This window comes from Erinaceus europaeus, chromosome 3 (assembly GCF_950295315.1).
Source record: "Erinaceus europaeus chromosome 3, mEriEur2.1, whole genome shotgun sequence".
In the NCBI taxonomy this organism is placed as follows: domain Eukaryota; kingdom Metazoa; phylum Chordata; class Mammalia; order Eulipotyphla; family Erinaceidae; genus Erinaceus; species Erinaceus europaeus.
This window is the reverse complement of record NC_080164.1, coordinates 35,144,696-35,156,650: the sequence shown is the minus strand read 5'-3', so window position 1 is coordinate 35,156,650 and position 11,955 is coordinate 35,144,696. Positions and strand designations below refer to the sequence as shown.

At 37.6% G+C, this 11,955-nt stretch overlaps 1 pseudogene; it reads right to left on the bottom strand.

Annotated features, from left to right (window-relative positions):
* Positions 1–3,952: 3,952 nt before the first annotated feature.
* LOC103112780 (DNA primase small subunit-like) lies at positions 3,953–5,423 on the bottom strand (annotated as a pseudogene).
* Between the last annotated feature and the right edge of the window lie 6,532 nt (positions 5,424–11,955).

Here is an 11,955-nt window from a genome sequence, read left to right as displayed (position 1 = left end):
ATGGAATAAACATTCATTTGTTGTTGTTGTTTCTGAGTCCAATGAGTGCTTTATATATTTTGCTTAGTAACCTTTGGTCTGATGTATGGTATATAAAGATCTCCCATTCTGTAAGGAATCTCTTTGTATGGGTAGAGGTTTCCTTTGCTCTACAAAATCTTTTCAATTTGATATAGTCCCATTGGTTTATTTTTGTTTTTGTCCCCATTGGTTTATTTTTGTTTTTGTCTTCCTTGCGAGTGGACTTGTGTCATTGAAGATACCTAAAAACTTAGATGGAAGAAAGTTCCACCAATATTTCCCTCTAAGTATTTGATAGTTTCTGGTCTAACATCCTAGTCTGTGGTCCATTTGGAGTCTACTTTTATGTGTGGTGAAATGTAGTGGTTCAGTCTCATTCTTCTGTATTATTTTATTATGATATTTTATTGTCACGTGGTTTATCACTGGGGCTTGGTGCTGGCATTACAAATGCACTTACCCTGGTGGCCATTTTGTTCTTTCTATTTTTATTTGACAAGACAGAAAGAAATCGAGAGGGAAGGGGGAGATGGAGAGGGAGAGAGAAAGATAGACACTTACAAATCTGCTGTCTCAATTGTGAAGCTATGAAGCATCCCTCCCTGAAGGTGGGGAGTAGTGGCTTGAACCTGGGTCCTTGTATGTTAATGTATGTGCTCAAATAGATGTGCCACTACTTGGCCTGTACTATTTTATTTCTTGAAAAACTGTTTGAGCTAAGCATAGGAACTCCTTCTTCTTTCCTTTAATGCCTATGAAATCCTGGGAAATTCATTCTAACTCTTTGAAGGTCAGAGTCCATTCTGCTCTCCATCCATAAAACATGGGAAACAGTATAGATCCATTAATGGTTCCATTTATTAGGAAAAAAGAGAGAGCATAAGTTTGGGTAATTAATTCTAGTGAGTAGCAACCTACTTATAGTCAAATGTGATTATAATTTATGTATAGATGAGAAAATATATTTTAAACTTTTTACAAGAGGATCTACATGGTATTTTTCATTTAGCAATTGCCAAAGTCTACTCAACCTTAATACTGAGATTTTTGGGTGAGAAACAAACTCTGATTACAAGTAAAAAAAAAAAAGCTTCCCATTATTTAAGAGAGAAATTTCTGATTATCTACTTTGAATCTGTGTGACTAAATACAGTCTCTAATCTGAGATGATGTGGATTGGTTTATTAACCACTAGAGATCAGTAAGAGAAAGAAAGAAGACCTAAGGTTTTACTTCTGATTCTAAACAACATAGTAGTGTGTGGTCTTTTAATTGTCACATCATGGTTTGGGCTCTATTTTTTCACTTTAAACTGACTTTCTGCCCTCCTAAGGCTATTGTGAAGATGAGCTTGAGAATCTACAGAGATCTCTCTCTATAGACTCAGCTATTAATAGTGGGTCATTTAATTCTCTACAATTTGTAGAACCTTCCATCCTGGTACCATGCCAGACACCTGGCAGTAAACCAGTTTGTAAATGAGCAGTGTACATTTTCCTCTCTCAAAGTGCTTGTATAGAGCCTACTCCACTTGATGAAATTGCAATCCATTTATTTACTTTTTCAAAAGAAAGTGGCCAGGAAAGGATCAAAGATAAATTTTCCAGAGGTATTTCCACCAAACAGGAGGGTTGTATTTAAGTTTTTTAAAGAGTGTATGAATCACATATATCCATTTGTGATTCATTTCTCAAAATGACGTTCTGTTAATCTTGAAAGTGTGTATTGCTAGTACTCATTGACAAAGTAGATGGCTTCCCTACTTTGTATCTCTGTGTTAGGCTGATTTGAAATTGTACTGAGCTCAATAAATTATCTCTGGTCTTTAAATTCTGAAAACTTGCTTTCTTTTGAAAACACACCAGGCTAGTAAATATTAAATATCCATGAGACTAACTTCCAGATCATTGACTTTAGCATGACCATTTTTTTGCATATACATTCCCGTTTACCTGACTCAAAGTCATTCTATTTTTGGCATATTCATCTTTTACGCTTGCAAAATTTTGTAGTTTTCTCACAATTGTGTTTATTCTCACAATTTCATTCATTTTTATTCTTTCAGTATTTTTGTTACTACTCTTAAAGCTACATGTCCTTTGATACTACTTAGAAATGTAAAATACACCACACATATATACCTGGAGTAAAGAGCAGCAAGATGATACAGAACCAAAAAGTAATTGATGGTCTGTATTAATTCTCACATACATGCTCAGTGGATCCCATGGGATTTTGCTTTGGAAAAGATCATTCATGCAGTCTAAGAAAGGTCTATTATGGGCCCCAGATCAGACCACATCAGATCGATGGGGTTTACAGTCAACAATATTTATTTATTTGATTTTTCTATTTATAAAAAGGAAACATTGGTTAAACCATAGGATAAGGGGGGTATAACTTCACACAGTTCCCACCACCAGAACTCTGTATCCCATCCCCTCCCCTGATAGCTTTCCTATTCTTTAACCCTCTGGGAGTATGGACCCAAGATCACTGTGGGGTGCAGGAGGTTGAAGGTTTGGCTTCTGTAATTGCTTCCCTGCATAGTCAACAATATTTCTACCCCTTTCCCGTATTAGGGAGCTACTCTTTTCCAGCTTTCTGGTCCTTTTTCCAACCATGACATCATCTCCCCAGATAATAACTTGGATCCACAAGCAAATCAGATTTCAGGCTCAATGCAAAAAAGAAAAAGAAAAAAAAAAACTAGTATAGTCACAGGCCCCTTGGAATATAACTAAAATATGCCTACTAGCTATCTACAAAATAGAGGACCCCCTCCCAACTCTTCATCTGTACTACTTGGACAACTATTGGTTTGGCTTTGTATGTTAACTCTCTTTTCAACCACCAGGTTCCAGATGCTAGCACAATGCCAACCAGATTTCCCTGGACAAACAACTCCATCAATGTGTCCTGGAGCTCTGCTTCCTCAGAGCCCTTCCCCACTAGGAAAAGAGAGAGACAGGCTGGGAGTATGGATCGACCTGTCAATACCCAAGTTCAGTGGGGAAGCAATTACCTTCATTATTCTGCATCCATAATGACCCTGGGTCCATACTCCCAGAGGGTTAAAGAATAGGAAAGCTATTAGGGGAGGGGATGGGATACAGAGTTCTGGTGGTGGGAATTGTGTGGAGTTGTACCCCTCTTATCCTATGATGTTTCCTTTTTATTAAAAAATGTTTAAAAAAGAAAGGTCTTTTAAGTTTGTAAGTAGAATTACTTATATTCCAGTATTTAGTGCTTATTTTTATTAGGGATGTTTTTTTTTCTCTCTCTCCCTCTCTCTTACTCTCTCTCTCTCTCTCCTATACAGATTTAGAGAGATAGAAAAGGAAGAGGTGGAAAGTCACTAATGCAAAGTTCTTTTATTCCCTGAGCTCCCCAGGAAATGCCCATGGAACTGTCCATGGTGCTTTCATGTAGTGCTGAGAATTAAACCCGGGACTTGGCTCATGATAAGTCATGTACCTTACCTACTAAACTATTTCCTGGGCTCTGGGCTTTAAATTTTATCAACTTGTTTTTCTTTATAGGGAAGATAATATAAACTTTCCCTTTTGGACTCTCACATGGACTACTGCATTCATAGGTTCTCATAATGAATTACTTTTCATTTCGAGAATAAACCTCACCTGTCCATGACACTAGTCTTTGATTATGCTTACTTATATAGAGAAAAACAATTTGAGTATAAGCTTTTTAAAAAAAATGTTAAAAATGTCATCTTTATTTAATTTATATATGTATGTATACTTTATTTATTTTGGATAGAAACAGAAAGAAACTGAGAATGGAGGGGGAGACAGACAGGGAGAGAGACAGAGAGACACCTGCAGCACTGCTTCACCACTCATGATTTTGCCCCCTGCAGGTGGGGACCAAGGGCTTGAATTTGAATTTTAGTGCACTGTAATGTGAGCACTTAACCAGATGCACCACCACCTGGCCATCTCATTTATTCCTCCAATTAGTGTTCATCTTTTAGTTATCTCAGGAATATTTTCACAACATAATAATTTTTAAGGAAAAGGAAAATTTTCTTTGAGTATTAAATATATGTATTAAACAGCTCTTGAAGTATTTGATTGTTGATAGAAGGTAGAGGATATCCATGTTGGTTTTAGTCACTATCTTCAGAAGACTTTTTGGAAATCACTCTTTTTGAGAAGTTCTTCTTTTCTAGATTTATCCAGGTTTTCAAGAAACTGTTCAAACAGTTTTACAGAAGGAGCTAGACTGGTCTCTTATAATCTCTAGTTCTATGTTTGACATCAGATTCAGCTTCATTTTTCTTTTTCATCTTCATTAGGAGAAATGGTATCTAATTCATGGCGGATGTAGCTGATGGTTGGAACAGTAAATGGATGAAATTGATCCACTTTTTGTAAATCAATAGGCACAGAAATTCTACCTGTTTTAGGATGAACACTAAAAGGGCTCTTCAGTAAGTGATTGATTCCTTTGCTAACATTGATATCCAGCTGAGGAAAACAGTACTGGAGTATGAGCTCCCATTCAAGCCAGGGTCCACACTTGTCATTCTTGCTGTTAGGCTGATATTTGTTGGCCACTTTCTTCAAATACTCCCAACGCTGAAGTGATTTGTGCTGCTTTTGGAAGCTTTGTTGAAGTTCATTATGAACTGTTTCAGGAACTAGGGCTAAAATCTTATCCCAGATTTTTTTATTTTCAAGAATATCAACCAAGGCATATTCTTCAAAATATTTTTTAATTATGTCTATAGATTTCCTGACAAAAGGATGAATTTTTTCATGTAGGTGAACTTTCTTTTTAACATCTGACCACCCTTTATAAGACTTAAATACTCAACTGTCCCAGAGCGGACTGCAGAGGACAATTTCCTAATTGATTCATCACAGACCCAACAGTGAACACCTCTCCTTCCAGAATAGACCCAGAGACAATGCTTAAATCCGAAGTCCTCCTTCAAAGCTCGTATGATGCGTATGGCCATCGTCATGAGGGTCCAGCACTTAGAACAGATATCTGCAGAACTACAGCATCTCCTCACATCGTCATAGTCTGTCATGTCAATATCAAACACTAGTTCTTTTTCCTGAGCCCGGAAAGCGCCTAGCTTCACTGCATTATGTTGATTGGGTCTGTGTGAATAAACAGCACCTATATCAATCTTGTATGGATTAAATTTCTGCATCTCCTTTTCCAGATCATTCTGGTTGTTAAAGGATTGGTATCGAATGTAAATATCGTCTTTCAAAGTGAATGAAAATTCACGGTGTTGGAAGTAATTCTTTATCACTCCACCATAGTTGAGCCAGTGGTAGTACTGGGCATAGGGAAATAGCCTCGGGTAATAAAGTTTAAGCAGCTCAGGCAGCTCCTTGGGGTTACACATCTCCATGGGGCGTGGAATTGATTGAGTATAAGCTTTATGTACAGTTAGTTTCATTTTTTTCGTCTCTTTCCTGAGTTCAAGTCTCCTGTTTTGCTAATTCTACAAAATGATCTGACACTTTTTCTTTCTTAACATTCCTCCTCTCTTATTTCTCTTATTCCATCCTCCTTCATCCTCTCTCGCCCCTCCTTCTGATTAGAAACATTTACTTTTGTAGGTAACCCATACTTTTTGAAAGTTAAAGTAACACTACTTTTTTTTACAAAGCCTAGCTTAATAACAAAACACACACACACACACACACACACACACACACACACACACACACAAAACAACTTCTCTCACTCATGCCTTAGGGCTGATAAATCAACTTCATTATACAACTAATGAGAGAAAAGAGGTTTTAAAGTGGTGAATTAATGGTATACACCTCACAGTGTATGTCTGAGTGTCTGTCAAGACAACACCATGAGGTTCTGCTGAAATGTCTCCTGCATGTGTGTCTCCTAATCTCTTGAACTCGCTGTCCTTCTATTTTGTCCTTCTGGGTATGTATGCATACAGCTATGTCAAGTATAAACATCTTCTAGGTATACATAAACATAAAATCTCACTTATAGACAGAAGCTGAAAAATACTACCACGATGCCAACCTGACTTCCCTGGGAACATGACCTTACTAATGTATCCCGGAGCCTAAACTCCCAGAGCTCTACACCACTAGGGAAAGATAGAGATAGGTATGGGTATACCTCTTACTGCCCATGTCCAATGGAGAAACAATTACAGAAGCCAGACCTTTTACCCCCTGAAGATCTTTGGTCCATACTTCCAGAGATACAAAAAACAGGTAACCTCTCAATGGAGGGGATGGGATATGGAACTCTGGTGGTAGGAATTGTATCTCTCTTGTCCTATAATGTTGTTGAGCATTATTAAATCACTAATTAAAAAGTTGAAAAATAAGACAACATAAAGCAGAACTTGGACTGGACTTGGTGTACTGCACCAAAGTAAAAGACTCTGGGGTGGTGGGGAAGGTTCTGGTCCTAGAACATGATGGCAGAGGAGGACCTAGTGAGGGTAGATTTGTTATGTGGTAAACTGAGAAATGTTACACATGTACAAACTACTGTATTTTACTGTTGACTGTAAACAATCAATCCTCAATAAAGAAAAGGAAAAAAAATGAGTGTGCAGGTGGAGACAGAGGGAGTATGATAAGGTTGGAGAGTTAAGAGGGTCATAAGCTCAGTTAGTATAAGGACTTTGACATTTACTTTGAATGAAATAGAAAATGACCCACAGGATTTAAGTAAAGGATCATAACCTGGATAGTAGTTTGAAATGATCATGGCCTCCTTTATAAATGAATTTAATGAATGAGCTAGAAATTTATCTAAGGTAAATCAAGCTCAAAGACTCCGGATTTTGCAGCCAGGTACTGGTGTACCCAGTTGAAAGCACTCCTTATCTCGTGTAAGGACATATTTGACCCCATTTCCTCTGGAGAACTCTGGATAACACATATTTAAAATCACACCTCAAAAATTATAAAGTAATTTTGATAGATGAAGAGTTAGATTGGCATTTAAAACCAAACATAAGCAGAAGGCATCTTAAGGGCATGCATAATTGAATGATCTCTCGCCCAGTATGAAGGCCACTCTATATCAGAATTGTTATCTCCAGTTTTAGTGACTATATCAGATTCTATATTTATACTTCAAACCTGACCTTACCCCACAGATAGAGTCATAACTCAGAGGTATCAGATAAGACTGGCTTCATGTTAGCCTGAAGGTCTTTTGACTTCTATTTGTGTTTATCTTGACATGGCCAAAACACCCCTGGAAGACTGGAGACAGAGCTACAAATAACAAAAGAATTTCTGACATGCCTGATGTAATACATAGCTGTTAGTAATTAAGAAAAAAATCTTTCAGTAGAGAAATAACAGGGATTATAATTCAGGGGTCTATGAAGATATCAGGGCTTCTCCAACATAGCTTGGCAACTGCTTTAAATATTTGCAATAAATTTGAGAGACTTTGACTAAATGGAGGAAGTGAAACTCACATTCAACAATTTCAAGTTTTTCAGTGACTGATTTAGAGGCAGCTGCATCCAGTGGCAAGAATGATCCTACATGGGTCCTTCCATAAAACTGGTTTATATAGACTGTGTATATCTCATCCTTCCTGCTTTTGCTAAAAGTTAGTGATGCTTTAAATTGTACACCTGTTCTTTGATATGGTGATATGGGAGGTTATTTTGGAATGCTAAAAAATTGTTTAATATAAATGAGTGGTGATTGCCTTTTCTCTTCATGCTATTTGAACTTATGGAATGTTGCCTAGGAGTATACTTCAGATTGTGGGGAAAACCTATAATCTGTTCCTCAAATATTTGTTAGCGATCTTCTGTTAAAATGATAGAATTGAGGCTTCCTGTCACAGGGAGTTTTCTAAAGTCTTTCTTTTATATTAACAAATCTATCTAGGATGTTTTCTTTCTCCTGAGGTCAGGTTGGCTAATGTATATTCTCTTCTATGACTTAATACTTATTTGCATAAATTTTAACAAAGAATGCCCACATATTTTCCTTTACCCTTCATATCTGCAGCTACTTCCTTTTAAGTTCCTATTATTCAGAATTCTTTGTTTTTATTACAATTGCTTTTTAGTGTTTAAAACAAAACTTGGGATCCATTCATTAATTTTATATTTCTTTTTCTAGGTAAATAAATTCTGTGTCTATCTTTATTAATTCTTTTGTTCTACTTCCTTATTTGTTTTTCTCATTTTTCTAAGTTCTTGAGTATAATAATTAAATAATGCATTTTTATACTTGCTAATTAATACCAATATTTATACCAGAGAGTTTTTTATACTTGCTAATTAATACCAATATTTATACCAATATTTATACCAATATTTATACTGGCATTTCATGTTTTATATTTATTATGCCCACTGTCAAATTATTTTGTAGTATTTTCTACTGTCAAAAATTAGGTTTTTTACTTACATTTTGACAAAAGTTTTGAAGCCCAATCTCCCCAGATCCCTGACCCACTAGAGAAAGAGAAAGACAGGCTGGAGTATGGATCGAAATGCCAATGCCCATGTTCATCCGAGAAGCAATTACAGAAGCCAGACCTTCCATCTTCTGCACCCCACAATAATCCTGGTTCCATACACCCAGAGGGATAAAGAATAATTGCTTCCCCGCTGAACATGGGCGTTTTCTGGTCAGTCCATACTCCCAGTCTGCTTCTCTCTTTCCCTAGTAGGGTGGGTCTCTGGGGAAGCGGAGCTCCATGGCACATTGGTGGGGTCTTCAGTCCAGGGAAGCCTGGCCGGCATCCTGATGGCATCTGGAACCTGGTGGCTGAAAAGAGAGTTAACATACAAAGCCAAACAAGTTGTTGAGCAATCATGGACCCAAAGGTTGGATAGTGGAAAGGAAGTGTTGGGGGGGGGGGTACTCACTGCAAATTCTAGTGTACTTCTGCTTTCAGGTATATATTTTGCATTAGTTTATGGATAAGTGTGAACATAGGCTCTCTCTCACAGAACCTGGTGTATATCTAGGTTTTGGGACTTTGTTAGAAAGTGAACCACCTGAGATGGAATTAGAGAATACTATGAAAAGAAAGGTCTCACCCAAGTAATGAAGCTGAAGGGTTGTCATTCCACACCTGAAGTCTCTGAACACAGTCTGAGCTGAAGCATGTTGAGGTGGCAATCGTTGCGTTGATTAGGTTGCGATCAGCAGATGCAATATTATTTGATATGGATTGGGAGAGGCATAAGGGAAAGTGGGCCCTATCCAATGGTTCCAGGACTGGGGGAAATATAGGCTCTCTAGTGGAGATGTGAGGTTCCTGCTGTCTTAGGGTTCAAAAAGACAATCGATAGTTAATGTTATCATCACATTATTTGGTAATTGGGTTAACTTTGAAAAGTCCTTTTGTTAGAGTTTGCTGTATAGTACCCAGTATCTTGTATGTAGCTATGCCATTGGTTGCTTCTGATCTACTTGGTCTAGGCTTTTGAGAGAGTCCACATGTCAAATACACAGCCTATATATTAAAAAGATTCAGTCTGTGTTTTAAAAACTTTGAGACATACAATTAATTTTCCCCCTCATATTAATTAACTAGTGATTTATATGACTACACTTTACTAGGAGTGTGCATAATCACCATTCAACCACCAAAAGACTATGTCCCAACCCACCCACCCACTCCCACTCCCCACCCCCCACCGGCCCAGGAAGCTGCATGTCTACCCCTCACCACAGGGTTTTTACTTTGGTGCCCTACTCCATATTTAGTCAAATCCTGCTTTGAGTTTCCCTTTCAGATCTTCTTCCTCAACTTCTGTTGATGAGTGGAATCATCCCATACTCATCTTTATATTTCTGACTTAGCTCACCTAACATAATTCCTTCTAGCTCTGTCCAAGATGGGTCAGAGAAGGTCGGTTCATTGTTCTTGACAGCTGTATAGTATTCCATTGTGTATATATACCACAGCTTTCTCAGCCACTCATCTGTTGTTGGGCACCTGGGTTGCTTCCAGGTTTTAGCTATTATGAATTGTGCTGCTATGAACATAGGAGTACACACCTCCTTTAGGTTGGGTGTTATGGAGTCCTTGGGTTATAACCCCAGAGAGGAATTACTGGATCATATGGAAGGTCCATGTCTAGCCTTCTGAGAGTTTTCCAGACTGCTGTCCAGAGAGGCTAGACCAATTTACATTCTGACCAGCAATGCAAAAGGGTTCCTCTGTCCTCACAGCCTCTCTAGCATTTGTTGCTGCTGTCCTTTTTGATGTATGCCATTCTTACAGGAGTGAGGTGGTATCTTAGTGTTGTCTTAATTTGCATTTCTCTGACAATCAGTGACCTGGAACAGTTTTTCATATGTTTGTTAGCCTTTTGGATCTCCTCTGAGGTGAATGTTTTGTTCTGCCCATTTTTGAGTGGGGTCATTTGTTTTTTTAGGTGCTAAGTTTGCTGAGCTCTTTATATATTTTGGTGATTAGTTTTTTGTCTTATGTATGGCATGTGAAGATCTTCTCCCATTCTGTGAGGGGTCTCTTTGTTTGTTTAATAGTTTCTTTAGATGTGCAGAAGCTTTTCAATTTGATGTAGTCCCATTGGTTTGTTTCTGCTTTAGTCTTTCTTGCAGTTGGGTTTATTTCATCAAAGATGTCCTTGAGGTGTAAGTGGGAAAGTGTTTTACCAATGTTTTCCTCTAAGTATTTGATTGTTTCTGGTCTAACATCCAGGTCTTTGATCCATTTGGAGTTGATTTTTGTTTATGGTGAGATAAAGTGGTTCAGTTTCATTCTTCTGCATGTTACAACCCAGTTTTCCCAGCACCATTTACTGAAGAGAGCCTCCTTCTTCCATTTCATACTTTGGGCCCCCCTATCAAAGATTAGATGTCCATAGGTGTGGGGGTTTATTTCTGGGCTCTCAATTATGTTCCACTGGCCTGTGTGCCTATTTTTGTTTCAGTAACATGCTGTTTTGATGATGATGGCTTTATAATGTAGTTTAAGGTCTGGGAGTGTTATGCCTCCATTTTGGTTTCTTTTCCTCAAGATGGTTTTGTCAATTCTAGGTGTTTTCAGGTTCCAGATAAGTGATTGTAGTGTTTGTTCTATTCTCTTAAAGAAGCTTGATGGAACTTTGATGGGTATTGCATTAAATTTGTATATGGCTCTGGGGAGAATATTCATTTTGATGATATTTATTCTTCCAATCCATGAGCATAGGATATCTTTGCATTTCTTGGTATCTATTTCCTTGAGTAGTGACTCATAGTTTTCAGTATACAAGTCTTTCACTTCTTTGGTCAACTTTATTCCTATGTATTTTATTGATCTTGCTGAGACAGTAAATGGAAGTGAGTTCTGGATTTCTTCTTCTTCTTCTCCTTCTTCTTCTTCTTCTTCTTCTTCTTCTTCTTCTTCTTCTTCTTCTTCTTCTTCTTCTTCTTCTTCTTCTTCTTCTTCTTCTTCTTCAGATTTAGTGTTTGCATAAAGAAATGCCACTGATTTTTGTACATTGATTTTGTAGCCTGACTCCTTGCTATATTGCCTAATAACTTCCAGTAGTTTTCTGCTGGATTCTTTAGGTTTTTCTAAGTATACTATTATATCATCTGCAAATAGTGAGAGTTTGACTTCTTCCCTTTCAATCTGTATTCCTTTGATTTCTTTCTCTTGCCTGATTGCTATGGCAAGAACTTCCAATACTATGTTGAAGAGTAATGGTGACAGTGGACAGCCCTGTCTAGTCCCTGATCTGAGGGGGAATGCTTTCAGCTTCTGTCCATTGAGTATGATGTTGGCTGTAGGTTTGCTATATATAGATTCCACTATCTTGAGGAATTTCCCATCTATTCCTATTATTTGTAGAGTTTTGAGCATGAATGGGTGTTGGATTTTATCAAAGGCTTTTTATGAATCTATTGAGATAATCATGTGGTTTTTGGCTTTGCTTTTACTGATGTGGTGAATGACATT